A 12162-nucleotide genomic window follows, 5' to 3' on the forward strand; every position below is an offset into this window, starting at 1 on the left:
TGCAGGAGTTTTGGGGGTTTGAGCAAAGAGATGACAGTAAAGCAATGTTGTTCTTAAAAGTCAACTTCAAAAAGCTTTTAAATATTCTTCAGCTATTATTAAATATTATTACAGAGTTTGGTTGATTCAATAGATGCACTTTTTAGATGTATGTATGTTTTTACATTTGGATCTGTAGTGAAGAAAGCCAAGCCACATATCCCATAATGGTGGGATAAAGACCACAGAGATTTTTGAGAATATGCTTTTAGAGGGGGCATTTTGGTAAGAGAAACTTTGCCTTCTGCTTTTCAACCCCCCCAAATTTGCTTTCCATCATCTTGACACAAGTTCCACCCTCCATGTAGGAAATATTAAGGGAGCCTCCCCAGCCCATAAACATGGCTCTGCTTGAACTTAATGACCTTTAATTGTGACTGTGCACTGTATATTTAAAACTAAAAAGAAGGATGTTTCCCATCAAAATCAGAGCCATGTGAACGGCAGAGATTTGATCAAATGCCAGGAAAGTACTGAAAAAACGTAGAGGAAAGCATCCTTGTTGGCCTTGGTGGGTTCTGCTCACCTGCAGTTTTACAACAAGCTGGAATTTTCTAGACTTTTATATGGTCATTTGTCAGCCTTTGCCTGCTTATTTGGCTTTTTCTGTTCCCTGTAAAGTGGCTGTAGTGCCCAAAGTGACACAACAAAAAGGGAAATCTACGTAAATTGTATAGTCCATGGTACCATGAAACCTGACACTGCACAGACGTCATTTGAACCATGTGCTTGCTTGTGTTAATGTCATTAAGTGAATAGTTAGAAATGCTTTAATAAAGCAGATATTTGTAAGCGATCATCTATGAATATTTTGCCTCCAATCTTGCCAGACTAACGCAGGGACCCTTTACGCCCAAAGTGCCAAACTGCCTATTATTCCAACAGACTGTTACACCCAGTACACATTACCATTTCCTCCAAAGCCAAAATAAATACTAGTAATGATAATACTTGAGCTATGGTGTGTGTACCTGTATTGTATTTAAATATAAAAAAAATACTGCTGTGAGAAGGCTGCAAGACAGAATGTTCCCATCAGTCTATATGCTTAATTTATTTCAGGACAAATGAGCAACATTGTTGCTCTTGTCAGGGGCATCACCAAGTGTGGGCACTGGCCATCCCCCCAAAATTGGGACACCCCTGGCAAAGGGGGGGGGGGGGGGGGCACCCCTGGCAAGACTGTTCTGTATTAGTAATAATTTTAATAACCATGAGCACAAAAGAGAAGAAGACACCTTAAAATGAGTTTAAAAAAAATTTACTTGTAATTTATTCCTGCACATACAATTTTTGTCAATCATATTGTGTCACTTTGTATATCCTTCATGATTTCTTTCTTTTTTGGTGTGCCACCCAAATACTTTTAGTGGTCCCCATATGGCCACACCTATAAAATGTCTGGAGGCGCCCCTGACTCTCTTCCCTTAATTCATGTATTTTTCCTAAGTAGAGAGTTAAACTTTGGCCTTGGTGATTTCCCCATGGTCTGATTTTGAATGTAGTTCCTAGCTTATTTTGTTATTTTAGCCACACTGATGGCTGATCAGGTTGACCTGGTTCAGGTCAATGCAGAATATCAGAACAACTAGTGAATGGTTTGCAATAAGATGCAAAGGATGCATTGATTTACTGTAGCTTGTTTTGAAATTTGGAACAGCAGTGCTGAATCCAGTGGGTCAAAATATTCACTTGAGTAAAGGGAAGAAAGAGCTTGACATCTGCCAGATGGACAGGCATGAAATTTCACATACTTTCCTAGAGTCCAGAAATGTATGCAAACCTAGGGAATACTGTAAATCATAGGATTTTTTAAACCCAAGTGGATACTGGAAAATATATCTGTGTTTTTTTTATGAACTGTATCAATGCCTTGTTCACAGGAATCTCAAAAAAGTTCCTTAATCAACCTCAGCTACTCCAGAGTTTTATTATAAAAGAAAACACAATATATTGAGGTCAATACTCTGGCTTCCAGGTGCCACTAGTTTATTTTAAAAATGTAATCCTTGTTTTTAAGGCCCTTTGTGCTCTGCAATCTCAGTGTTTCTCTGACATACTAGTAAACAACCGACCAGTCCGACACCTCAGGTCGAAACTCGGGTCATCTGTAACAAGTCTCCTTATTATTCTCCTCAGATTTCGGTGAATTCACTTTAACTTTTTACGTATCCTCCAAGCTGATAGTAGGAACAACACATTTATTCATCGCTAGTTTACTTTGGCGTCCTTCAACATTAAATTTCAACACACCAAACTAAACACATTAGCACAGTAGCTCTTGGTTGTAATTACTGTCTGACCTAATTTCTGAGCCTGGTTCTGACACACGTCTTTTTTTCCTGTTAAAAGGAAATTTTTCCTTCCCACTTTCACCAAGTGCTTGCTCATGGGGAGGATCATCAGACTGTTGGTGTTGACTCTGTATGCTTGTAGGGTCATTACATTACAATATAAAGCGCATTGATTAACTGTTGTTGTAATGTGATACTATATAAGTAAAACTTAACTGAATAGAGTTATTTGATTATTGTTATTTGAGCAACAGCGTTGTAAAAGCATGAGCAGGAATGGAAGAATCCTTAGGATTAAAGGAACTCATTGAGGTTTTGACGTAACGTAGTAGCATGATTTGCCCAAGTGTGGACGCAGTTGCAAACTGAATGGCAGATGCAAAACTTAAATACTTATGCAGTGAACAGAAGGCATTACAGATATAATGCAGGAAGGTTATAGTCCAAAGCATCAAAACCAAAAAGTCCAAACAGATTTCAAAGGAACCCAAACTGAAAATGGGCTGACAGACAAGTGAAGAGACTCAGGAACAGGAAGAAGTAACATTGATCAAACAAAGGGTGACACAAACTAAAGACAGACATCAGAGAGTGGGTTGAAAGGGCACCGGTAAAGCAAAGCGACAATGATAAGAGCAGGAAAAGGACAGAAGGAATGAAGCTTTATAATAAAGCAGCAATAAACTCACAGCAGCCACATATTCCAGAGATTTCACCCTCCCGTACCTTGTCGAATCGTTTTATGACTTTGCAAGCGTTAAACTGTTAAAATGAACATTTGCAAAATTGTCGCATTAAAACAGATCCAAGGTTGAAGGCAAATAATTTCGGAAATAATTACAACACCGTATGAATAACTGCCTTTCTTGCACACAAAGAAGGCGCTTGTTCCATAGCATCACTGTAACAGTAAGCGCGTTTATTGCACATTCCCACCATCTTGCCTCATATTGTCTTTATTGTCAGTTTCTGTTGGTTTCCACTCTCTCATCGAGTGAATAAGAGAAGTGTGAAGATTTCTGCTCAAAAAGAAAATGGGCGAGGATCGTTTTTATGCACGGTGATGATGTGTCTTTTAGTTTGTGCATTGTGATGTAATGCAGCACATTTCTGATCTTCCTGCTCATTGATTACTTTATTTTGTTGTTGTTGTTTTATTGATTTCCTCTTGGTCTTTTAATGGTTAATACTAGTGATGGACCTCACAAACATTTATGGGATGTGACCCCATTTTTAGATAACAGAAATCTCATAAACTCAAAACATTCACGCACTTAAAGTTTGGTTAATGTCACACTAAACTGAGACATTACGATAAGGCCAAGCACATCCTTCAAGTGAGTCACCTTTTCCAGATTCTCTTAATCCTTGCTGGCCTCACTCTAAATGCTTCTGGTTCAATACAAGGTTAAACCACTGAAATAAAAGTGATAAGACGCAAAACATTTGACATTTAGTCTGCAGTTTTGTTTTTTTTGACACACTTTCACAGCTTTTCTTGTAGGGAGGTTAAAGCTCCTGATCTCATGAGGCAAGCCTGTCTAACCTCTGGGATATTTCAAGACATGACATCAGCTCTCAGTGGGATCCTTCATGTGGTGATGATACCCTATCTAAGTTAAGGAGTGAATTGGCCTTTATGTGATAACAGTGTCCACGCTAATGACAGACGGTGTGATACTCTTCCAAACAAACAGTCTGTCAGAGGCCGTAGCTCGCCTGTGCTTAACTGGACTCCCACTGCATGAGGAGCCATGTTAATCTGCACCTCAGGCAACACGTGACCGACTGTAGCCGGACTGACTTATACTTATGCTGAATGCAGTCTCTATGTGCCTCTGTTATTTCTGCAGGAGGGAGGGAGACGGGCCATTCCAGTGCCATTTTCAGTGGCCGTCAACAAATGCTGGTCCTCTCAGAGCACAGGAGGCTGTGATGCGCTCAGAGGTCCTTGCGTGTTCGAGAAAACACTCTCTTTTGGTAGGGGCGCCTCCAAGGGTCAATACACTGTTACATCACAAAACCCGGATTCATGGGTAGTTTCTTCAAGGTGTAGAGGAGAAGAAGAAGGCCACAGTCATGCTTGTCGTGTGGTCTTTATCACTTTTGTGCTTCTTATCTAGCTACCTTCTTGTCCTTTTAATCCCTCCATCCCTACAGTTCTAATTAAATACATTTCCTTCCATTTCATTTTGCTCCCTTATTTCATGCATACTAATCTTGTCAGTGTTGTTACAACCCTCCTTTCCTGTCTTCTCATTTTTAGTACAACAAACAACCTCCCACTGCCCCTTGCTGTCTTTCATTTTTCCTGGATCCAGGTAAATGAAGGCTCTCAGAGTCACTTTGGTGACTGTGGCCACCGGCTGCGCACACCACAATGTAAAAAAGGCACAACGTCTTAGGCAGAGGTGGAAGCATGTCTTTTCTTGACCATTAAACCAGCAGCATGACCAAAACCATTCTCAAATTTAGAAATATTCCTGAATGTTTTCAGAATGCTCTACTCAGTAAAGTTACAACAATTCGGATCAGTGAGAAGCAAAGATGTATCAGAGTATTCCAGAGTATTTCTTTGATATTCCTCAACACACACACCAGACTGCAAATGTTCATGCAAAGCTGAGCAGCGAGGGGTCTGTGGAGGAACAGACCCCTGTGGAGGAACAATGCTACCTCTGGTGGTTGCATGTGCACAATGCATGCTGCAGAACCAATTCTTAAGGGTTAGGCAAATTACTGTTTGCCTAACCCTGCAAACTAGTTCATTTTCCTTTTACATGTGGGGCTATTTGTCCATCTGGATTACTCTGGTGTGTGTTGCCCAATTGTTAAGATCTTCACTGCAAATATGTTTGTCTGCTCTCTAAAATAATTTAACCAGTCATCACTTTACTTTTGGTGTCCCAACTGTTCACAACTGTGGGGATTTTTTTTCTGTATAATCAGGACAACATTTCTGAAAAGATACATTCTTGTTGGGTTTAAAAATTTATTTGAGCACCGCAAGGCAAGTTCCATGTCTTTATTTGAGAGAAGGTATACATCCTGATGGTTACAGGGCAGAGGTTAAAAACGAGTGTTTCATTTTGGGTTAAACTGTCCATTTACAATAAACAGGAAAATAGTAATATTTCCTCAATATGGAACAACTACACAAATACAACCATATAATCAGCATTTTACATGAAGAGGGCTTGTTACTGAAAGTCTAATAGTCAAGACACAGAGAAAATTAGTAGCAAGCTATAGCCTACTATATTTTTCTTTGAGCATATACGATAATTAACTTTATATATATATGTCTCAAAGCCAGTCCTTAACCATCCCCAGCAGTATATTTTTAGTGGCAGCAATCAGGCTGAGGCCACTGTCATTTCCCAACAAGGATTCAGTCTTCTGCAGTCCTGTGTCATATGAAGCCTCCTGGCTGAAAAAGCCACACTTGTCCCAGTAAACCAAACCTTAATGATAGGCTTGTCTAAAGCTGGAGTCTGTAAAAGTGCCTCTGGGCACTTCTATTTGTCTATGTCTATTTTCTATATCTTCTGTTCTGACTTTCATTTGTTGTTCAGGTTTTTTGCTTCCGGGTATGGGAGAAAGTGTTATTTCAGCTGTGGAATAAAATGAAGAAAAGAAAAGAGGGGTGGGTTGGGGTACTGAAATATTTGTCATTTGATGTTTCGGGTTTCAGCAACTCAAACTGAATATAAGTGTGCAGTTTATAATTGATTCCACTTCTTGGATCTCTCTGAAGCAGGCAGGACCCAAGCTCCAGTGAAATTCCAGTGGGGCAGTGTATTTTTTCTTCTTTTTTCTGGGGCTATTTTTGAATAGGGCCTTTCTACAAAACTCATTAATATCATAGTACAGTCACACCTATATTCGCTGGCTGAACTTCCTGCAGAAAACCAAACAGGTCAGAAGAGACAGATGGACTTTTGAGAATTTCCCATGTTTGCCTCCCGCTAGAACAGCAGGTCTGTGTAGAACCAGAGCCGAGCTTTATGAAGGGGACTCACTTAGGCATCACTGTGACTTGTTTCAGTGAAAGCATCCATCAAAAGGCTTCATTTAACCAGAGATGAAAGCTGAGCTTTTTAACTCCTTCCTCTGCCCTAAGCCTGGCCTGTTGACTCTCTCATCTGTTTATGTTTCAGTGCATAAACATCGAAAGCAATGCCTGCATACGGCTCCTTGCTTCTCATGCTTAATGCTAGTCCTCATGAAGTCCTCATACTTGCTACGTGATGGAAAAGTAAGTTTATGTTCACCTCAGCAAATCAAATACTTGGTCTGTGCTGCATGGGTACTCCCAGCTGTGACAACGTGCATGTTTGTAAGCTTGTACAGTTTTACATCAACCATAAAAAGTCCTCTAGGTGAAAAATAAATTACAATAAAAATAATAAGCTTCTTCTTATGCATCTGTGTCCTCGCTAAGTAAACTAGACTGTATGTAAAAGATGGACAGTGATCCCCTATTGGTTTATGACTGCTGTTTTGAAGTTTAGGTATAGCTACCACCATCTCAGTTTTCATATTTGAATGCCCCCTATAAGTGTTTAGTAACATACTAATAAAACACTATCATTTCAGTCACTGAAATCGGGTCTTCAATTCAATTCAATAAAATCGTGTTTATATAGTGCCAAATCACAACAGCAGTATGGTAAAGACCCTACAGTAGTAGAGCGAAAACCCCAACAATCAGATGACCCCCTACGAGCAAGAACTTTTTCCTTTTTTAAGTTGGACCTCCGTTTTTCACTCTGAATGTCCCAAATTTGGGTCCTCTTCCCGTTACATTGTCTAGTAGAACAAATAACAACAAAGCAAAATTCAACCTGAAACGAGTTAAAGAGTTGGGGATTTTCACATGGCATTTATGGTAATTGACTTGCTTTTGGAGCCAGCCTCAACTGGCCACTGCCAGGAACTAGCTATAGAAATAGCTCTGAGCCACTTTCTTCAGCTTGTCAGTGAAGGCGGAGGTTTATGTGGGGGTTAAATCACTACTAGGCTTTCTGTTATGGTGAGATATAAAAATACTTTTGGTGCCCATGGTAAATAAACACCTAACAATACAGATAACCTATTATGATTTTCTGAATTCTGGCTGTAAATTGCACATTTGATTTCAAGCACAAATTAATTCCCAAGTTGCTTGCTTCTCTTTTCCACCTGTCAAAGCAAAACACTGGGTCCCAATGACTCCCTGTGGCCAGGCCAGCAGCTTGCACTGCAAAGAGTTCTTATATAGTTTGCCACTCAAACCAGGTCAGTGTAACTGCACTTATAGCTTTATTTCAACACAATGAAAATGAACTAAGAATATCTTTGTACTTCCATCCAGCCAACCATCCAACCATCTATTCATCCATCAAGTTAATTCAGGGTCATGGTTAGGTTGAAGGCTATCTGAACAGTCATATGGGCAAAAGGCAGGGTAGATGCTGGACAGGCCACCAAAACGTGCAAGTCTTTGGACTGGAGGAAGCCGGAGTATCGAGAGAGGACTCTCGCAGATACAAGCAGACTCCTCACAGAAAGGCCTCAGCCTGCGTTCAAGTTCTACTTGGTAATAATGTGTCTCACGCACCTGCACAGGGGATGATAAACCATGCAACCACTATTATTATGTCTACATGTCTGGTAATTTTGTGGCTCACCATAATGTTGTTCATTGCTATTTAGGTGCACTAAGTGTCCACAAAGTGTCAATCAGATATATGAGGTTAATCCAGAATCTCACAGCGGTCTTGGGAGTAGGAGTACATTTGCCCTCTCAATAGCTATTACTTGAAACATTTGTTATAACCGCCCTATTTTCCAGATTATGAGGAAACTGATGGCATCCCTTTTAATGGTTAGGGTCCATTACCGCATAACCACATACTCCTTTCTCTCCCAATGTTTTCTGTATGTATCATCACTGTTGCTAAGAAATAAAGGCATAAACTGGGGGTTTATGCAAAATGTTACAGAAAGCAACATTTTACAAAAGAAGGGTTTTACTTAGACCTTAAGATGGTCGAAAATTTTACAATGAAGACATGAAAAATGAAATGAAAGCTCGTTAACTTACATAAAGAGGCAGCGTTCTTCCTGCCATTAAAAGACTATATTCAGCCTGCCTCAGGGTTAGAAGGAATGTGTGTGGGTGCATTTCAAGCATACACGCTGTATGTAGAACATAAACTGCAACCACACAGAGCATCAAAGGAAATTGCACCCCTGCCATAGAAGATACAACAGTGTCCATATGCAGCCAGCAAAATGGCATAACTATGCTTTAACATTTAAATATTTATGAAGCTGCAAAGGTTTCTGTTTAGTATCTTTAGAATAATATATAGGCAACACTAGGCTATGATTGAAACATAAAACATGTGCCTTACACAGTCTTGACTAAGCTTGACTAAGCTTTAACCCAGGTGGTAGGAGGTGGAGCTAAGAAAAAGGCAGGTGATAAATTAAAGGGAAAAAAGATGACTTGACCTTTAAGTGTGGGTTAGTTTGCGTACGTTGTTGACTCTTGCTCTCTCTTGTCCTTTAAGAGCAGGGTAGGCAACATTTTTCTCTAGAGGGCTATACTGACTTAATACAGTGAGCAAAGGGCCACACATGGACCACTATATTATGTCTATATCTATGAATCACAGTAGATAAACCTGGATTATTCTTCCAAAATGCCAAAACTTTGCCAGGTGTTCCCCAGCTAAATGCTGCAACCAGCCATCCATGTGATATAAAAGAACATGTGATCTATCAGAGCAGGCCTTCCATTGCTCTGTGGTCCAGTTTTGATGCACATTGTTGGCACATCCAGCAATGGAGAGGGATCAGCATGGGCATCCTGACTGGTCTGCTACCATGTAGGCCCATGCACAACCAACTGTGATGCACCCTCCACAATTAATTTAATTATTAGTATTATCCATTAGAAGGGGCCTTGGTTGCCCATTACCCTGTCGCTGATTCAACACTGTTCCTTAATTGGACTTTCACATTTGACAGACATTGCTCACCCAAGACCAGGAACAAGAGCTGCAGTTTTGAACATGCTCTGACCCAGTCATCGGTCCTTCACAATTGGGTCCTTGCCATACTCACTCAAATCCTTAAGCTTGTCCATTTTTCCTGCTTCTAACATCAGATTTGAGGACAAAATGTCCACTTGCCCCCACTCACTAACAGGTGCCATGATGAAGAGATGATCAGTGTTATCATGTCATGTTATGCCTGATCCCTGTATATTTAGTAGGATTTATTCATGCATTTAAGAGAATGTGGGTATGCCTCTTTTTGTGCGCGCGCACACACACACACACACACACACACACACACACACACACACACACACACACACACACACACACACACACACCCTGCTGAAGCTGCAGCGTCTGATATTGTTCAGGAGGCTCTTACATGGGAACATTCTGGTAATATGTATATTAGATGTACAGAAAGTTCAGTAAAAAAAAAAATCATAAAATTAGCAGAAAGTAGTACTAAGTGAACAATATTATCGTTAATGAAATGAACCATTTTAACCTAATGGGATGACAGTGCCTCAAAACACACACACAGAACAACTCTGAAATAGAGAACGCAATTTACAGAATTAAATACATACTCCTGCTGTTATTTATCACAAGTCTTTAAAATTGGCATACCCTGGGATATCCTAATATATTTAGCCTTTTAGTCCCCAGTGTGGCCAAAAACATTGCATCCTACACTTCTTATAATCTTTCTAGACACTCATTGGTGATTGGCCCCATTTTTCATAATGCTTGCGCTCAGGTTTTCGGTGCTTTCTTAAATCTTATCTGTGGAGTGTCTCTTTAACCCTTCTTCCCGCAGGGAGATGAGAGACAGATGAACAGAGTGAACACCCTCAGGAAATGACAAGACAGCAGCGAAACACTTTTAGCATTCTTCACACTGTGGCTGATTTACACAGAGCAGAGCAGGCTAACTCTGTGACAGTCCTGAGGCCATAGGAATCAGGCACTGTTCATGGTGCTAGAATCACACTGGTGACTGTTAACTGGTCCAGTCACTCATCTGCTCTGTTTGTGTTTCACTTGCGTCATTGCATGTCTGAGTATGCGGATGCAGACATGCAAAATGCTGTGAGAGAGCAGTGAAAGTGAGGAAGTGTCTTTCAAAATTTAAAAGAAAGAGGAAAAAAAAAGGATGAAATAAGAGGGTTAGTGACATACAAGAATCCAAAAGCCAGTTCACTGGCACCTGATCCAACAGACAGAATAATTTTGTGCTTCACAGCCGCACCAAGTCAGAGCTATCATTACAGAATAGTTGTTTCTCTTCCTCAGAAAGAGACAATACGCTGTGTCCATTTTAGCACAGGCATGTTTTTATCCCTAAGCAATAAGCATCCACTGGAAGATCCTTCGAATAAAAATGAGGTTTAAAAAAAAACTCAGTAAAAGAAAATTACAAATGCGAAGTAAACTTCAAGCTTCAAGCAGGGAGACAAATAAAAAAGTATTATAAGAGCGCCTATATTATGCGCAGATAAAAGTCTCCAGTAAAATCCGCTGACTAGCTGAAGCTACAAATCTTTCTGCTATGAAATCTCTGCCTGCAGCGCTCACAGTGGAAAAGCATCCTAGTGCAGATTACCTCACATATGACTGGTTCAAAGACCTCTCTGAAACGAAAACTCATTCAGGTCAGGGTAAGATCAAGTTCTGAGGGCCGAATAGAGAGGATTGCATTGACTTTGGGATGAGGGCAGCTAAAGCCAGTAGGACATATCTAAACGTTTTCAAGATTGAACTGCAAACTGTGACACATTTCAAACATTTAGAGCAGGGACGACAAACTCACTTTACACAATGGGCCACATACAGACCAGTCTTACTTTCAGCAGGTGAGACCAGTGAAACGTCACTTTCTGTCACTATAAAGATTAACTGTACTTTTAATCCCAGAGACATCTAAATATATATAATATATTATTGTATGAAAGTCTAACAAAAACAAGAAAACAAATAAACAAACAAAAACACGATGTTGGTTTTTTTTTTACATGAAAGAGAAAGGCTGATGCAATAAACAAAGAATGTGTAAAATTATGGAGAAGTTCTGACAGCTAATTGCCCAGACTGTCCTAAATCTGAACATTTTTCAAATCAAGTCAAATCAAAATGTATTTCTATAGCACATAATAATATAACAAAGTTGACCAAAGTGTTGTTTGTTTTTGTCATGGGTCATTTGACCCAGCGTTTTGAGTTTTAACATTTTTTGATGTTTATGGTTTATATTTAAGTTCATTACATTATCTAAGCCCATTTCTATTATGCCTAGTTTGCCATTATAGTTCATTGTTTCTTTGACAAAGGAGACTTAAACACAGGGGGTGATAACACGAAGGGGGTCTGTTCGTCATGTTAAGTCTGCTTGTTTAAATCTGTCGCGTTTCATGTGTGCACGTCTTATGTTTTCAAGCTCATGTTGTCATGTCTGCATCTCATTATGTTTCCTGTTTTATTGTGGAGAGTCTGTTTACATGTTCAGTGTGTCCAGTTTCACTTCCCCTTTGTCATTATGTTCATTAGCTGTTTCCCCAAGTGTTTCCACTTCCCCTGATCACGTCCTGTGTGTATTTAGTCTGTGTATTTTCGTCATTCCTTGTCTGATCGTCTGCCGTGCTGGCACAATAGATCTACATGTAAAAGAAGATACAGCACAATTAATCACAGCATAGCTATTTGCACTGCTGAATTTCCAACTTTTAAAAAGAATCAGTTTTTGAAAATAATTGCAAGAGTTTGATTTAATACAACAG

This window comes from Rhamphochromis sp. 'chilingali' (assembly GCF_963969265.1).
Source record: "Rhamphochromis sp. 'chilingali' genome assembly, chromosome: 2".
Taxonomy (NCBI): domain Eukaryota; kingdom Metazoa; phylum Chordata; class Actinopteri; order Cichliformes; family Cichlidae; genus Rhamphochromis; species Rhamphochromis sp. 'chilingali'.